At 49.1% G+C, this 17,713-nt stretch overlaps 1 long non-coding RNA gene across 2 annotated transcripts in view; it reads right to left on the bottom strand.

Annotated features, from left to right (window-relative positions):
- Positions 1 to 575: 575 nt before the first annotated feature.
- LOC142254596 (uncharacterized) overlaps positions 576 to 17,713 on the bottom strand; it is a 32,509-nt gene continuing 15,371 nt past the window's right edge. For both annotated transcript variants that reach the window (XR_012727271.1, XR_012727272.1), the window contains exons 2-4: positions 2,991 to 3,497; positions 2,617 to 2,784; positions 576 to 2,190 (exon numbers count right to left, since the gene is read on the bottom strand). This is a non-coding gene — a long non-coding RNA (uncharacterized LOC142254596). The remainder of the gene's footprint in view (positions 2,191 to 2,616; positions 2,785 to 2,990; positions 3,498 to 17,713) is intronic.

Genomic DNA, 17,713 nt, shown 5'->3' on the forward strand with positions numbered 1-17,713 from the left:
CAATGTGGCTCTAATGACAGATACGGAGATTTCGTGGACGGACTTATAATCATCTTTTAGCAGTGGGTCTAAGGACTATAGATTATACTCTGAAGAAATGAAGGACCTGATAATGAAGGACCAATTTTTGCATCTTTGTTCTGTGGAGGTGCGACAGTTCATCATGGATTGGGAGCCAAAGGAGGCAGCCAAGGCAGCACAGATTTTCATTATCTATGTGACCAATCGCACACCTGACGTGCGGAAGCCGGCCGCTGCCTTCTGGAAAGGGGGTAAGCAGGCAACCACCACCAATTCCCCTGCCTGCTGATTTTTGGGAGGTTTTGCTCCATCTTTCAGCATCGGGCCTGCATCTGATTACCGCAGGTGCTTTTCCTGCAACTAGATTGGACACTTCGTAAATACAAGAGAAAAAAAATGTGCAAAAATTGGGATCACCAATATGGCAAACAATTTCTTTTATTTCATGCAAAAAACACCAAGACATGGACATACATTTAAAAACAATTAAAAAAGCAAAGGCTTATATAAATGCACATATTTGGTGTCAATGGTGTATGGCACCAAAAGCACCCCACACCCTCAGCAAGCCAAACAACCAATAGTATATTGAAAGGCACAGCCCAAAAAAAGTTTCAATCAGTTTAAATAAAACAGAACAAAGCAGATACATAAGACATAATGCAGAAATGCCCAGAGAATAATGAAGCAAATATATGGCTAACAATACATTAGGGTGTATCACAAAAGTGAACTAAAGCACAACTGTCACCTGCCACAGAAGAAATATATTGAACCAAAAATACAGGAACAAACACCTATGAGAGCAAGGGTTGGAGGCTAAGAAAAATGCATGGGAGGGGGTGGGGTGGTGACCCCACGCGTATCGCTACAACAAGGTGTAGCTTCCTCAGGGGAAAAGTGAGGAATGCCATGGTTGGCGTGTCTTAAATACAAAAGAATATTAATTAGCAAATTGCTTACCAGCATGGAAGTGGGAGGCAGAGAGGGATCACCATGCAAACCAAGAGACGCCGATGAACGCCGTCATACTCGCCACGTGACCTGATCAGGTGGGCTCGTGACGTGAAAGTGCCAGCAACTGCGCATGCGCTAGATTGATGCTTCTCGTAATCCGAAAAGCAAAGCAAATGCGCGACGCTACAAGCGATGGGAGCGCACGTGATTCAATCACATGGTTTCATGACGTGTATGTATCATCCACCAAATGCGCATGCGCTGGCATAATAACATTATACATAATACAGATTCTCGTGAAAACATCAAAAGAATGTGGTACAAAGGAAATGCGCATGCGTACACATAGCAAACAGCACTATCCATACCATAGTGTCGCAAAAAGGAGCATCATATAGATAAACCATTTACAAGCGCATGCGCATGAGCGGCGGCACCCAGTATATTGAGAAGTCTCATAGAGTCACTGAAATAACCAGATATATAGACTGCAGACGCAACAAATAGCATTTTGTGTGGCATAATTTACATAAGATAAAATGAGAATGAATACGTAGTCACATTTTGGGGGAAAAAGAACCAGCTAAGTGACATATAGCCACATAAATCGTGAATGCATTCATATGAGGAGTATGTCCAGGGGACTGGACACCAGACCTCAAAGTGCAGATGTTCAGAGATATCATCTGGAGGTACATGACAATGTGTAAAAAGCCACATGCAAGATAGTCTATCCCAAGATCTCGAAAGGCATATATACAAATATATAGAAATTTACATACATGTATAAATGTAGAAATAGACGAGTTAAGTGGGGAAAAAAAGAAAAATTCAAAGTTCAACAGGTCACATGACGAAACCATGGCGGCGAAAGATGTATGACAAATAGAGTCATTAATCCTGCAAAAAGCAGGAAATGTAATGTCCATCAATTATGGAGGAAAAAGAGAGAAAACCTCCTTATGGGGCATGATTCTTCATTGGCCACAAAAGATTTGGCGGGATTTTAGACACTCATTCAGGAAGTCCGCAGATCAGGAAGAGCTTGATAAGTCCCGCAGCCGGAAAAGAACACATGAAGCCGTGGGAAGACCAAATTCCATCACTAAATCAGAATTCCGACATCCGGTGTAGTTCTTCCAGAAAGAGAGATGACTCCTCATGCCGTTCCAACGCAGGGGGATCAAAGCACACGTAAGTATATGGTCACACCTACAAATTAAGGGAAGAAGACCCACAAATGAATGAACAAAGTGGAAGGAAAAAACACCCAAAAGAGTTTTTTGGGGGGGAACAGAGAAGCCCAAACCCCAGCAGGTATCGGTCCAATGAGGAAAGTTCAACTGACTTCTACACCAGAGGGAGAACATCTTAAAAAAGAAAAAGGTCCGTTGCTGAAACGGAAACCGAACCCTTGTTTCTTATAGAAGGCGGTGAACAATAATTCCTCATTGAGACCATTGGGGGAGAGGATCTGTAGTTGGTAAATCCACCTAGCTTCCCTTCTCAGCAATTCGTCGGACATCCTACCCCCCCGAATATTGGCGGGGACAGATTCCAGCACCAAAATCCGGACCTTGCGAAACGAGCCATTATGTGAATCAAGGAAATGCTTAGCCACAGATGTAATAGGCTTACCTTGAGCTTGATCTTTATTTGCTCATCCAATGTCCGAGAAATGGTGCTGTATCCGACGCCGAAGCTCCTGTGTGGTCTGTCCAACATATAGTTTGGGACAATCACAAATCAGAAGGTACACAACATTTTTGGTTCGGCAGTTGGAATAAACCTTAGTTGTAATAGTCCCTGGAAAGACAGAAATTTGGACACACCTATCAGCAACGAGAAAGGGACAGATGGTACAGTCCCCACACGGGAAAGAACCAACCAATTTCTCTCCCCGACCTAAAGAGACTGTAGGTCTCTTAAAATGACTGGAGGAGAGAAGATCTTTCAGGTTTTTTGCACGTTTGGCAATCAGTTTCGGACGGGTATTGATGAATGGGACCAACCTGGGTTCACTAAGAAGAATGTTCCAGTTCCTCGCCAAAACTTGCCGTACTTTATCCCATTGGTTATTGTATGTTGTCACAAGATTAAAATAGTACACATCTCGGTTCTCTGTCGACCACGGAAGGTGTCAGACCGTGGGATATTAGCTGAATGTTGAAAGGCTCTAGAAACCACTTTCCGTGGATATCCTCTCTTGAGGAAACGTGTGGTCAAATCTTGTGCTTACCTCCTAAATGTGGTCACACTGGTACAATTGCGGCATACCCGCAGGAACTGGCCCTTGGGTATTCCATCCCGCACATGTTTAGCATGGAACGAAGTGTAGTGTAACACACTGTTGGTTGCGGTCTATTTCCGAAACAGAGAGGTGGTGATTCGATCATTCTCCAACGTAATCCTCAAATCGAGAAAATCCACTGATGTGGTTGAAATATTCGATGAGAGTCTGATGTGCCACGGATTCTTGTTCAGCTGGGCAATAAAATTCTCACACGATGCACGGTCACCTACCCAGAAAAACAGAACATCGTCGATGTATCTAAACCAATGTGACACATGCCTCTGGAACAAAGCGGTGAGTGCCACGTGTGTCTCCTCCCACCAACCTAAAAATAGATTGGCGTACAAGGGGGCACAATGGGCACCCATCGCGGTCCCAGACGCCTGCTTATAGAAAACACGATGAAACACAAAAAAATTTTTTTTTCCTATAACGAAAAGGGTTTGGGAACTTGACTTATTTTTGAGGGGCTTTGAAAAGGCCTGCAGACAGTACCACTTTCCCAATGACTTGTGGGCACAATAATTAACATCAGGGGCAAAGCTCTGGAGGCATTCGCCACTCTCCCTTGGGACCAAGATGGAGACTATGAGACCATCAAACAGGCCCTGATCAGGTAATACCAGCTGACTCCAGAGGTGTACCACAAAGGATTCCAAACCCACAATGTGGCTCTAAGGACAGTTACAGAGATGTCGTGGACGAACTTATAATCATCTTTTAGCAGTGGGTCTAAAGACTATAAATTATACTCTCAAGAAATGAAGGACATGATAATGAAGGACCAATTTTTGCATCTTTGTTCTGTGGAGGTGCGACAGTTCATCATGGATTGGGAGCCAAAGGAGGCAGCCAAGGCAGCACAGATTTTCATTATCTATGTGACCAATCGCACACCTGACGTGCGGAAGCCGGTCGCTGCCAGCTGGAAAGGGGGTAAGCAGACAACCACCACCAATTCCCCTGCCGGCTGATTTTTGGGAGGTTTTGCTCCATCTTTCAGCATCGGGCCTGCATCTGATTACCGCAGGTGCTTTTCCTGCAACTAGATTGGACACTTCACCTCCACCTACCTAGACAATCAGAAGAGGAACCCCAAAGCCAAGGCACAAAGGCCTAGTGCAGCAGTTCTTTTTGTGTGTGGGGCTGTTGGGAGGGCCTATAAAAACTTGCAACCAGTTACCATGGGCAACACAGTCACTTTTGGGGCACAAGGACATCGGAGCCAAATGAACTCTCATCCACACTTAATTTGTGCCCCCTGAAGACCTTTTCACTGGGAAGACCTCGACTGTCACCAAAATTGAGAGTTGTCCACCATTTTTTGGCGATGGCCCGGGGTTTTGCTATATTAGGGTGCCAGTAGGGGGTTAAGGGAAGTGGGGGTGTCTGAAAACCTCCCCACAAATGTTTTACTTGGAACTAATCTGGGACAGTTGGTTGCTCAATCCATTCTTGACAACCCTCCCAGATCTTGTACTTTATGTGATTGCAATGTCGATAACTTAAATGTCATAAATGTCATTGGTATGTATGATGATTAGAACTCAGCCATGTCATGCTGTGACGTGATGTTGCTGAGGATCCTCTAAAAAGAACAAGTGTCATTGGTAGGGGCGATGGGCATAGGCACGGGGATCATGATGCAGGTGGTCTGGTGCAGACTATCAGTGTCAAAACAAACTGTGATATGGCCGGTAGCTACAATATGATTAGCATCGCTACTATGATATTAGGTGAGAATGGGAAAGTAGGGACTACACCCTTAGGGACCCAGAACCCCAGTGACGGTAACACCAAAAACCCAGGTAATCCCAGTTCTCCCCAACAAATCCCCCATACAATCGTACCCAGCTAGGGTGGGACCAATGGATGGCCGCCTAGAGCTGGAGCTAGTCCAGTCCATTAGTTGACCAGGTGGGAGGGGCAGACTGTGGAGAGTAGTCAGGAAGTCTGCAGTGAAAGGGAGCAGACACAGTGAGAACGTGTGTGACTGTTGAAAGTCTCAGACAGCAGAAGTGTGAAGGTGGAAGCGAAGTGACATCCTGACTCGGGTTAACGGTGACCTGGTACCAAGGAGAAGTGGTTGCGGTGGAGTACAGTGGAGTACTCCTGGAACTATGCACCGACGGGGTACAGGACCTTAGGACAGGTAAGAGCTTCAAGCCGACCTGTTAACATCTGCACAGCAAAGGGGACCATCAAGGACCTTGCTGACCCTAAATAATCTGTAGACTTAGCAGCAATGGGAGAACCGGGGACAGTACCACAGACTCCAACCCCACAGGGTTCACTCTACAGTGACGCCCCTGAACTATTCAGGCCATCACAGGGCACTGCACAAACTATCCTACCCGTGCAGTATTCAACCCCCCATGGTTCTTAGTCTCTATCCTGCAGTGTTGCCTCCATCAGCATTCACAAATCCTAGATACACTTTGCACCACACCTGTCAGGCACACCAGTGGGTTGCTTAAGCAGGAATAGGGCCGCCCACCTAGGGGTTGGACAGGGAGGTGGGAGGTGTCAAGGTCAAGTCAGTTCTGTGGTGACCCTTGAGCTGTGAGGAGCTCTGAGGAAGCTGGGAGTTGGAGCTCCCAGAGGAGAGGAAAACTAGGTCACAGACGGTGGTCTGGACCTAGAGGAGTCGGACCCCCGGTTGCAGAGGATTGAGGCTAGGTGCCTGGCACCTGTCATAGAGGACGGTCAGCAGCCTGGGCCTAATCACTGGTCCGGGATTGAAGGCACGACGGGGTACACGGACCCTAGGTCAGGGAGAAGTTTCAGGCAACTTGGCAATTAACCTGAGGAGAACGGGGCCTTTATAAACTCTTCCTACCAGCTCCAGAATCGGGGCACTAGCGCAACGAGGGAGATAGGGCTTTCCTAGCAAGCAGCCCACTGAAATCCCAAACATGAGCCCTAAGAGCAGGCTCCTTCACTTAGCCACAGTGGTGAGCGGGGCCCGGATAGCTCCAATCTACCAGACCACAACAGACACTCTAAAATCTAGTGCCAGGAGGCAGGTTACAGACCACCAGCAGCACTGCAGGGGACAGGACCTGGACAAGCTCCCCTTGAGAGACAGCGGCATTCAGAGACTTGGTTTACCCTGTTGTCAGCGTCTGCTTCATTGTTGAGTGAGTACCCGACTGACTCCTGCACTGCGTCCCCGCATCACCATCCAGAGTCCCTAGGCCCACCCCTACCCGTGGAGTGCAACGTCACCTAGCTGCCTGTCATGGTTTGCCTCCCCATATGGAGAAAAGGTATGCACACCAGTGACTATGCAAGGGGAATACATGTAATAGCAGAAACTGCTGTGTGAATACTGACATGAAAAATCCCATACCTATATGTAAGAATGAAAATGTGAAAACTGGAACCTGCATTACTGCCATGAACATATGAATAAAGAGAAATTTAGCTACTGAATTGATCAATGCAATAGAGCCCCAACACTACGCCAAAGTATTTCTCTACGTTGGGGTCCCTAGCTAGTGTGTGTCCTCTCATGCAGTTAAAAAACTTACCGTGTATGGGTAGCTGAGACCCAGGCTATATATACGTATCATATGGATTGGCAATAGGTGTGAGTGGGGTGGGTTCACAAACGAAAAACTACTAACAAATAAGGAATAACGTTTGGAACACCATTCTAAGTCTGAACTGGGTGCAAAAACCTAAAAAAAAATCACTATATGGAGATGAGGTATGCACACCAGTGACTATGCAAGGGGAATACATGTAATAGCAGAAATTGCTGTGTGAATACTGACATGAAAAATCCAATACCTATATGTAAGAATGAAAATGTAAAAAATGGAACCTGCATTACTGCCATGAACATATGAATAAAGAGAAATTTAGCTACTGAATTGATCAATGCAATAGAGCCCCAACACTACGCCAAAGTATTTCTCTACGGCGGGGTCCCTAGCTAGTGTGTGTCCTCTCATGCAGTTAAAAAACTTACCGTGTATGGGCAGCTGAGACCCAGGCTATATATACGTATCATATGGATTGCACCCAGGTCAGACTTAGAATGGTGTTCCAAACGTTATTCCTTATTTGTTAGTAGTTTTTCGTTTGTGAACCCACCCCACTCACACCTATTGCCAATCCATATGATACGGATTGGCAATGATTCTTGGTAGTGGGATCCATCTTTGCAGGATAAAAGACCGTAATGGATCCACTCAGTACTTTGTGTGAGCAAGTAGCCAACCTTAAAGGATTTGGCTGCAGAGCATCGCACCCTGGTAGCTTCACACAATATGCTGCAGAGTGAGGTCTCCGCTTCTGCGAGGGCCACCTCAGTGGCAGCTACCTCACAAACTGTAGGATAGCATAGTCCCACTGATGTCCAACTGACCTCCCCTGAACCCACGGTGATGCTCCCCAATACATTCTCGGGGGAAAAAACTATTTCGGACATTTAGGAGGAGTTGCAGGCTTCTTTTCACCCTCCGGCCTCGGTCCTTGGGGAATGAGACCCAGCGGGTGGGGTGTTATGATCCGGAACCATGGAAGACCACCACAAATCATTGGTAAAAGGTGACAAGAGCATTGGCAACTAATCTGGCCGCTATCCCCTTACTAACCATCAACACTAGAAGTAGCCGAGGGGTGAACTAACATCCTGTGCACCGCGGACCCAGCCAGAGAACTAACTATCCTAAAGGAAGGAAAGATGAATAACTCTCTGCCTCAGAAAATAGACAAGAATAGCAAGCCCCCCACATTCAAAGACTGCGGTGATATAGGAAAAACACAATACCCAGATAGATGACAGGATTAGCAAAAGGTGAGGCCCCCACTGACTAAAATAGGAAAGGACAGGAAAGGGGCTGATGGTAGTCAGAGAAAAACCCTACAAAATTCCAAATTCCTGATAGTACAAAAAGGCCCTCAGATCGCACGATCTGAACTCCGTCCTATACCAGGTGCTCTTGTCATACCAATGAGCAGAAAACAAGAATCATAACAAATTCAACAAGCCACAAACACATGGACTTAAAGGAGCTATACTCCAAACAGAACTGCAGGGAGTTCCCCAGCCAAGCAACTGAGGGGGAAAATCCCTGCATGCAAACAAACTGAAAACAACCACAGCAAAAGACAAACCCAGATAAGAACCAAACAATAAATAAAGAGCAAGCACTTATCTGGGGTAGATGTGGTGTGGAGCAGAATGAAGCAGGCTGGTGAGACAAACAACAACTGACATCCGGCATAGCCTGCTATCAGACCAGGATTTAAATAAGCAGAGAGTTAGCAAAGGAAACGCCCATTGCACAACACACCTGGTCCAAGTCCAAACCATTCCTGGCCACCAGAGGGAGCCTCCCAGCAGCCAAAACATAACTAACATTCACAACAGTGGGGATCATCATGTCATTACTTAGAGGGGGTCCCCAGACCTGGGCGTTTTCCCTACCCCCTTTCGCCCCGGAACGGCATTCGGTTGACCTCTTCTTTGACTCTCGTGGGGTGACATATGATGAACCAGACCGAGTACAGGTGGCTGAGGACAGGATCATGTGTCTCACTCAGTGAAACTACACTGCTGAGCTATATTGTTCTGAGTTTCGGCAGTGGTCCACTGAGGTATGGTGGAATGATTCTGCACTTAGCTGCCAATTCCAGAGAGGTCTTTCAGACTCACTGAAAGACGCTTTGGCTCTGCACCCTCCATTCAGCACCTTGGATGATGCGATGCCGGAGGCAGTTTGTATGGACCACAGATTACGGGAAAGAAGTGGTACCATGCGTGAGATTCCGCTCCCTCTACCTAGGGCACCTTCTTTGCCGGCTATGGAACACATGGAAGTTGGAGCCATTAGTCCGGATGAGGAGAGGAGAAGACGCTGGGATCTCAAGCTGTGCTTCTATTGTGGACACCATGGACACTAGAGGAAAGACAGCCCGGCTTGCCCCTCCGCTAAACAGTCGTCGGGAAACTTCTAAGTCTGGGTAATGGTCGAGGAGGTTGCCCAGGCTATCAGGTACTTTTCCTCTCCTCCAATAAGATTCTTCTGAATGTTGACCTCCGGGTCAAGGAGTCGGTCTGGTCTGCTACTGCCTTTGTTGACTGTGGGTCCGCTATGAACTTCATTGACTTTGAGTTGGTCCAAAGATTAGAGTTAGGGACAGTGAGGTTAGATGGACCCATTCAACTCCTGGCAATTGATAAAACACCGCTGCCTCAAAACCTCATTCGGTTTGCTACAGAAAAGTTTACTCTGGTGATCGGGTCTCTGCATTCTGAAACTATTTCTTGTTTTGTAATGGCCAATCTCACTGCTGGATTAGTGTTGTGGTATCCATGGTTAATGTTGCATAATCCCGTTATTGATTGGGAGTGTCGTACCATAGTCAAATGGAGTCCTGCTTGTCATAAAAGGTGTTTACAATCTGTACCCGAGTTCTCCGTAAGTCCTTAAGGTCTTCCGGAATACCTGAGGGATTACGGAGACATATTCTCGGAAACAGAGGCCGAGGTTTTGCCGCCTCATCGCCCATATGACTGTGCCATTGATTTGCTTCCCATTACGAAATTGCCCAAGGCCCGTTTATATCACCTCTCGGGTCCAGAAAGGGCTGCTGTGAAATCGTACATATCTGATAGTATACGTAAAGGGCATATCCGTCCTTCTTCCCCTGTGGCCGCTGGGTTCTTTTTTGTAAAGAAGAAGGACGGAGGATTACGGCCATGTCTCGATTTCCGAGAATTTAACAAAATTACTGTGAAAAACACGTATCCGCTTCCACTCATCCCTGATCTCTACAACCAACTCTCTGAAGCCCGGTGGTTTACCAAACTAGATCTCAGGGGGGCCTATAATCTTTTCCAAATCAGAGAAGGGGATGAGTGGAAAACGGCCTTTCTGACGTCAGAGGGGTTATTCGAGAATTTGGTGATGCCTTTTGGTCTAACACATGCTTCGCGGTGTTTCAAAATTTCATCAATGATATCTTCTCTGATTTTCTTGGTCGTTTTGTGGTCATCTATCTCGATGACATTTTGATTTATTCTGCCGATAGGGATACGCATATTATGCATGTTCGCTCTGTATTAGGCCCCCTTCACACGTCCGTGATACACGTGCGTGTTTGGTCCGTTTCCGTATATACCGGAGACACGGCCAAACGTGCACCAATGTTAATCTATGATTGTGGTCACACGTGCGTTATTTCATTATGTCCGTGTGTGCGTGTCCGTGATCCGTATGTGTTTGCGTTTTGCACGGATGCATGTCCGTTATCTGCACGGAGCACGCACACGTGGACACAATGAAAGTCTATGGGTATGTGTACACACGTTAGTAAACACGTATGCATCTACCTATAGTCCGTGTCCGTTTGGTGTTTTTATTTCTAGTGATGTCGGCTATTCTTTCTATTTCTGTGTATGTCGGTCAATCTCCCTGAGTCCGTCGGTCGGTCTCTCTGTCGGTCTCTCTGTCTGTCTGTCCCTCTCTCACAGTCTGTCGGTCAGTTTCCCCCCCTCTCTCATACTTACCGTTCCCCGATCACCGGCGCGGCGCTGCACGGCTGTCACACTGCTGCAGCGGCTTTTACTATTTTGAAAAAGCCGGCCGCTCATTAAACAATCTCCTATTCCCTGCTTTCCCCGCCCACCGGCGCCTATGATTGGTTACAGTGAGACACGCCCCCACACTGAGTGACAGGTGCCTCACTGCACCCAATCACAGCAGCCGGTGGGCGTGTCTATACTGTGCAGTAAAATAAATAAATAAATAATTTAAAAAAAAACGGCGTGCGGTCCCCCCAATTTTAATGCCAGCCAGATAAAGCCATACGGCTGAAGGCTGGTATTCTCAGGATGGGGAGCTCCACGTTATGGGGAGCCCCCCACCCTAACAATATCAGTCAGCAGCCGCCCAGAATTGCCGCATACATTATATGCGACAGTTCTGGGGCTGTACCCGGCTCTTCCCAATTTGCCCTGGTGCTTTGGCAAATCGGGGTAATAAGGAGTTAATGGCAGCCCATAGCTGCCACTAAATTGTTTAATGAGCGGCCGGCTTTTTCAAAATAGTAAAAGCCGCCGCAGCAGTGCGAATGCCGTGCAGCGCCAGGGATCGAGGAACGGTGAGTATGAGAGAGGGGGGGAAACTTCAGTCACTCGGGGGATTAGCGGTCACCGGTGAATCCTTCACAGGTGACCGCTAATCAGTACTCGACACAGACAGAGCCGCGGTATGAGGATAAAGTCGGGTGAAGTTCACCCGAGTTCATTCTCATCGCGCAACTCTGTCTGCTGTCAGCCGACATTTATAAACGACATTGTGCATCACACACACGGACATTCCACACGGACATTCCACACGGATATTCCACGTACACATACACGTTAATTCCACACGCACACACGGACGTTCTACACACAAACACGGCTAGCATACGCAATTCACACAGGTGCCACACGGACCATAAAAACGGACACAAAAAAAGGACACGGACCCGAAAAACGGCCCGTAACACACGTGCGTGTTTTTCACGGACGTGTGAAGGGGGCCTTACAGAGATTACGTGATAACCACCTGTTTGTCAAGCTTGAAAAATTTGCTTTCTCTGTTCAGGAAATAGCCTCTCTTGAGTTACTCCTTTCTCGTGATGGGTTTAAGATGGACCCAGGAAAGGTGCAGGCTATCGTTGATTGGGTGCAACCCAGGGATATCAAGGCGCTACAACGCTTTTTGGGTTTCGTCAATTATTATCAAAGGTTCATTAAAGTGTTTTCTCAAATTGCCAAGCCATTGACTGACTTTACACGGAAAGGGGTGGATCTGCAGAACTGGTTAAACTGCTGTCCAGGCCTTTCTTGAGTTAAAGGATCTGTTCATGTCCGCCCCGGTCCTGGTACAGCCTGACCTCGAGGCGCCGTTTATTGTGGAGGTGGAAACCTCAGAGGTGGGGGTGGGAGCTGTTCTCTCTCAGGGTCCTGCTACTCTGACAAATCTGCGACCCTGTGCATTTTTTTCCAAGAAATTCACTCCAGCTGAGAGGAATTATGATGTGGGTAACCGTGAATTATTGGCGGTGAAGTTGGCATTTTAAGAATGGAGGCATTTTTTGGAGGGTGCTGTTCACCGTATTACAGTCATCACTGATCATAAAAATTTCGCGTATATCGAGACAGCCAAGAGATTGACGCCTCGGCAAGCGAGGTGGGCTCTTTTTTTTTTCTAGATTCCATTTTTGTATTACTTTTCGGCTGGGGTCCAAAAACGTGAGGGAAGATGCACTATCCCGTAGTTTGAACCCGGTGTCACCTCCAGAGCCTCCTTCCTCCATGCTCCATTTGAGGGGTGGTGGTCGCTGCCTTGTCATCCGAGTTAGAGGCTGAGGTCAGGGAGGCCCAGTCCTCAGCGCCATCTTCCGCTCCAGACATTAAACTGTTTGTCTCTTTGCCCTCCGGTTACGGGTACTTCAAGAGTTCCATGGGTCCGTACTTAGCGGCCATCCTGGAATTACGGCCACTCGCAGGACTGTTGATCGACTGTTTTGGTGTCCATCTCTTCACTCAGCTGTTGCTCGGTTTGTGTCTGCCTGTGCTACATGTGCCCATGCTAAGGTATGTCGTAACCGGCCGGCCGGGGAACTGGTTGCATTACCTGTTCCTGAAAGACCATGGACCCACTTGTCCATGGATTTCATTATGGACCTCCCTGTCTCTAATGGTATGACTGTGATCTGGGTGGTGGTGGATCGTTTTAGTAAACAGGCACATTTTGTTTCCCTCTCCGGTCTACCTAATACTACGGCCCTTGCCAACAACTTTATTGACCAGGTGGTTTGGTTACATGCGTTGCCCCTGAATATTGTGTCTGACAGGGGGTACAATTCATTTCTCGGTTTTACAGGGCCTTGTGCAGGCAGTTGGGAATTGAGTTGTCCTTCTTGTCCGCCTATCATCCCTAATCCAATGGGCAGACGGAAAGGATGAATCAGACCCTTGAGCAAATCCTGTGGTGCTTGGTTTCTGCTCAGCAGGAGGATTAGTGTACGTTTTTGCCCCTTGCAGAGATCGCATTCAATAGCAGAGTCCATCAGTCTACGGGAACGTCTCCCTTCTTCTGTAATTACGGGTTTCACCCTCACTTTGGGACCTTCTCTAGAGTGGATTCAGGGTGTCCAGGGGCCGAGTCGGTCGTTCAGCATCTGGGGGAAGTGTGGCAGGAGGTACGACGGTGCATCGAGACGGCTCAACGGTCCCAGAAACGCCAAGCAGACAAACGGCGTACTCTGGGCTGGGACCCTCCTTTCAAATGGGGGACAAAGTGTGGCTTAGGGTTCCGTCTGCTAAGTTGGGTCCTAAGTTTATAGGACCCTATGAGATCATCGAAGTGATCAACCCGGTGGCCTTTCAGTTGCAACTGCCCCAGACATTGTGTATTCCTAACATATTTCATACCTCCTTGCTTAAGCCATTTGTTCCATCGGTGGTGGATTCTCAGACCCCTCCGGCTCCGATATTGGTGGATGGTGAGGAGGAGTATGAGGTCCAGCGTATTATCGATTCTCGTTGAGTTCATAGTTCCCTCCAGTATCTGATCCATTGGAAGGGTTACGGTCCGGAGGACAGGTTCTGGGTGCCGGCTCGATCCGTGCGGGCCTATCGGTTGATTATGGCTTTCCACCGGAAGTTTCCTGGGAAGCCTGGGGGTCCGGTGGCCCCCCCTTGAGAAGGGGGTACTGACATGGTTCGCCTCCCCGTCCACATGGCTAGGGGCGGAGCCTTCTTCCGGGCCTCCCTTCTGGAGCCTGGATGCCTTAAAAGCTGACATTTCCAGTGAACCAGCGCCGGCTATAAGCTTAGCGCTGCTTTGCCTGTGAGTGCTGGTCCCTGTAAGTGTGATCCTGATCCATTCCCTCTCTGTGCCCTAAGCCTCTGTCTGTGTTCTGTTCCCTAGTTGTTCTGCCACTCCTCTGTCCCACCTCCTTCCTTCCCACAATAGCCCCGGTTGTTTCCCCCTGTACTACCTACCCACTCGGTTGTTCCTCTGGTACCGACCTTGGCCTGATCGACTCCTCCACTGCTAGTTCCTCCGGTCTTCCTGCTGCCCGTACTGTGTATGACGCGGACCTGTTGACCATCCCCCGCATGCTCCACAGCTTCAGCTGTCCGGTTGATGCTAGCAGACACTACATTAGCACACACTGGGAGTTCCCCTCCTTGCTCATTCAGCTCCGTGTAGTGTCTTTCCCTGCAGTACTCCAGCTCCCCCTGCTGGCAGCCTGACACTGCCCCACTCCATCACCCCGGCTACTACAAACGGCAGTGACGGTACTCTTATTTACCACGCACCATGGGTGGCGTCATGAAGTATACCAAATCCCCCGTAAATACTCCCCTTCATATTTGAGTGTGGCCCCTGAGCCCCTGGGTCCGGAAAACCCTCGAGCCACAAACTACCACCATCCCCGGATCCGTGCGGTTCGCTCCGCTGCTGGGGAGGCACACCTCAAATTTCTGGCATCTCGAACAGGATACGAACTGGGCCCACTAACCTGGGTGACGTGCGCCTTGAAAATCCAAACTGCGTGTCAAAAGTCCTGTTCCCGCCATCTTTGGCGACAAAATTCAATCTTCTAGGCCAAAAGCGCGCGAAGCTGAAGCCCCGCCCTTTGTCCTGAGAGTTTGCCCGGAACCGGAAGTTCCCAGAGGGCCCCAGCGCAGCAGTGAGTGGCTGTCGAAAACCGAGGGGGCGTGATGGCATGTAACAGCGGAAGTGGAGCAGTGACGCCAGGACTCTGCCAAAACGTTCCTGGGTACCGCAGAGGCAAGATGGCGGCTGCACGAGACTGGTCACCGGAGCGCGCTGCTCTTGGGACTGCGACCTGGATCGAGTAGGAGACGGAACAACTCTGCAGGAGGATGTGTGCGCCCTGGCCTATCAGGTCGTCACAGGGTGTTGCACAATTGTCCTTTCCGTGCAACATCCATCTCTCCCTTGGTTCCAGGTGTCACCCAGTGATGTGCTAAGACCAGCATGCAAATCTCAGTTACACACACACCAGTGGGGAGGTCCAATAGAGAAGGGGTTGCCCACCTTAGAGTCAGGCAGACTGGGTGGGAGGTGACTAGTTAGTCGTCAGCAGGGGAGCAAAGAGCGCAGAGGGCTCTCAAGTAGATCTCAGGGAGGAGAGCAGGCTGGAGAGTTGGAGCTCCCAGACAGCGTGAGAGAGTAGCCTCAGAGAGTGAGGGGCTGTGAAGTGGAGGCTCCCGGAGGGTCAGACTGGACCAAAGCACACTAGTAACATCACTGGGAACGGTCACCTGGACGTGCTCCCCCTCAGCGGCAGTGGCACTGTAGGACGTTTGGCTGAGTGTTTATTGACCTCACAAATCAGCATAGCCTCATCCAGCACCATGAAAACCACTGTAAATTTCTCTGCTCCCTGTCTCCCAGGCCTACAGCCACGGCTCCCCTTCACCACCATCACCGGGCCCCGGGCCACAACCCCCTACCCACGGAGGGGTTAAACACCTTGCTGCTATACCACCGCCACCGGGCTCCCCCATCAACAGCAGCGGTGGTACTCCATCTTACTACGCACCGTGGGTGGCATCACAAACTTCTAACCCCCCTGTACATAGTCCCCCTTTCGAGTGGCCGCACGACCCCCGGATTCGGAGACCCCTCGAGCCACCGCAGGTCCGGATCCAAGCAACCCGGCTGCTGGCACGGGGGCGGCACAGATGCAGATGCAGTTCCTCTTTATTCTGGACCACTGGAGGGAAGAGATGAGGAGCCTGGATATGGCGGTGCGAGCTCGTGATATTGAAGTCCCACGCAAGGAGCGGGTAAGCAGCTACCCAGCCCCGGTTGATCTGGCCTATATGGCTGCGGTCTGCCCCCCTCCGATGCAAGCGCTCCACCACCGTCACCCTCGTCTTCGGCAGCGGAACCTTCAGCCCCTATTTGTGAAGAGCAAGCTGCAGAGCTTCCGACAGAACCACCCGACCAGGCCACGACAGCGGCTACCCCAACACCAGCCCGACCAGACTCGGCCACATCACCGGGCCCGTACCTTAATACGGAGCACCCGAACTCTGCACCCCCGGCTGCGGAGCAGTCGGTCCCTTTTACCATTGTGGAGGGGGCGGAACCTGAGGAGCTGCCAGCTCTGCCGTTGCGCGGCATCCCAGCGGCTGCTGAGGCCACAGGAGTCCATCTCTGAGAGCTACCAGTGAGGCAGGCGAGGCCGGACACTGACTCCTCTTACTGGGAAAGAGAAAGGCAATTACAGAAAATACACCTGGAAGTGAGAACAAGAGATCAGCGACGATGAGAGATTGCTGCCCGTACTCAAAGAGAAAAAGAGCATCTGAGAAAAGCCACCATCCATGTCAGAGAGCCATGGCATCGGGGCCATATCAGGCGTTTTGACCCCGATAAAGGATGGGGTTTCATAATGGAAGCAGGCCTCCCGGATAAAGTGTTTGTCTCCCGTTGAGATGTAGAGGAGCATCTCCCGAGGGGGCACCCGGGCCTTAACCTGGAGTCGGGAGAGGTGGTGTCATACACCAGGCATTGTGGAAATCGGGGCTGGTATGCCTTAGATGTGAAAAGGCTTGTTATGATCGATGAGCAGGTCATGAGAGCCTCCGTTGTAGGTTACAAGCATTAATGGTAGCGGTACCAGGCTATCTAAAGTTAAAAATGTTAGAAAAATGTGTTTTCTTTTATTGTTTTTCATAGTTTGTTATTTTTCTTGAAGAATGATAGGTGGTATTTAATATACAAAGTGATAATTACCGGGTTTAATCAACTGAGTACTTTACCTGATTAAGAAAAGTTTATCTGATGTTTGCACCTGTTGCATAGACTCCGTTATCTTTATATATCTTTAGTAGTAAAAACGGACCATGGCTACTGGACTGGTTGCGGCCAGCACGGACTTGTGCTCATTGTAAATAAGTTGCATCTCCTGTGCCTACCAGAGTCGTCCTTTTAAATCCGGGACTTTAACCGTTACAGACCCCAAGTAGGAATGCAGTGGGTCAGGTTTGTTTGGGTGGCAGGTTAATGGGATCCGGGACGTTGGAACTGGACTGTCGCAGGAAGGGGCTGCAACGGAGTAGGTTGAGCCTCCGCTACCAATACAACCAGTAGCGTTCCACTGTTTTTATAAAAGATGATCTCTAAGGGAGGCTTTGCACGTTGCAACATCGCAGGTGCGATGTCGGTGGGGTCAAATCGAAATCCGGCGTCACTTTCGAGATCGTTGTGTGTAAATTCCAGATGATACGATAAACGAGCGCAAAAGCGTCGTTATCGTATCATCGTTGCAAGCTCCGACTTTTCCATAATTTTGCTGCAGCGATGGTACGATGCTATTCCTCGTTCTTGCGGCAGCACACATCGCCGTGTGTTACGCCGCAGGAGCGAGGCACTTCACCTTACC

This window comes from Anomaloglossus baeobatrachus, chromosome 10 (assembly GCF_048569485.1).
Source record: "Anomaloglossus baeobatrachus isolate aAnoBae1 chromosome 10, aAnoBae1.hap1, whole genome shotgun sequence".
NCBI classification, from domain to species: domain Eukaryota; kingdom Metazoa; phylum Chordata; class Amphibia; order Anura; family Aromobatidae; genus Anomaloglossus; species Anomaloglossus baeobatrachus.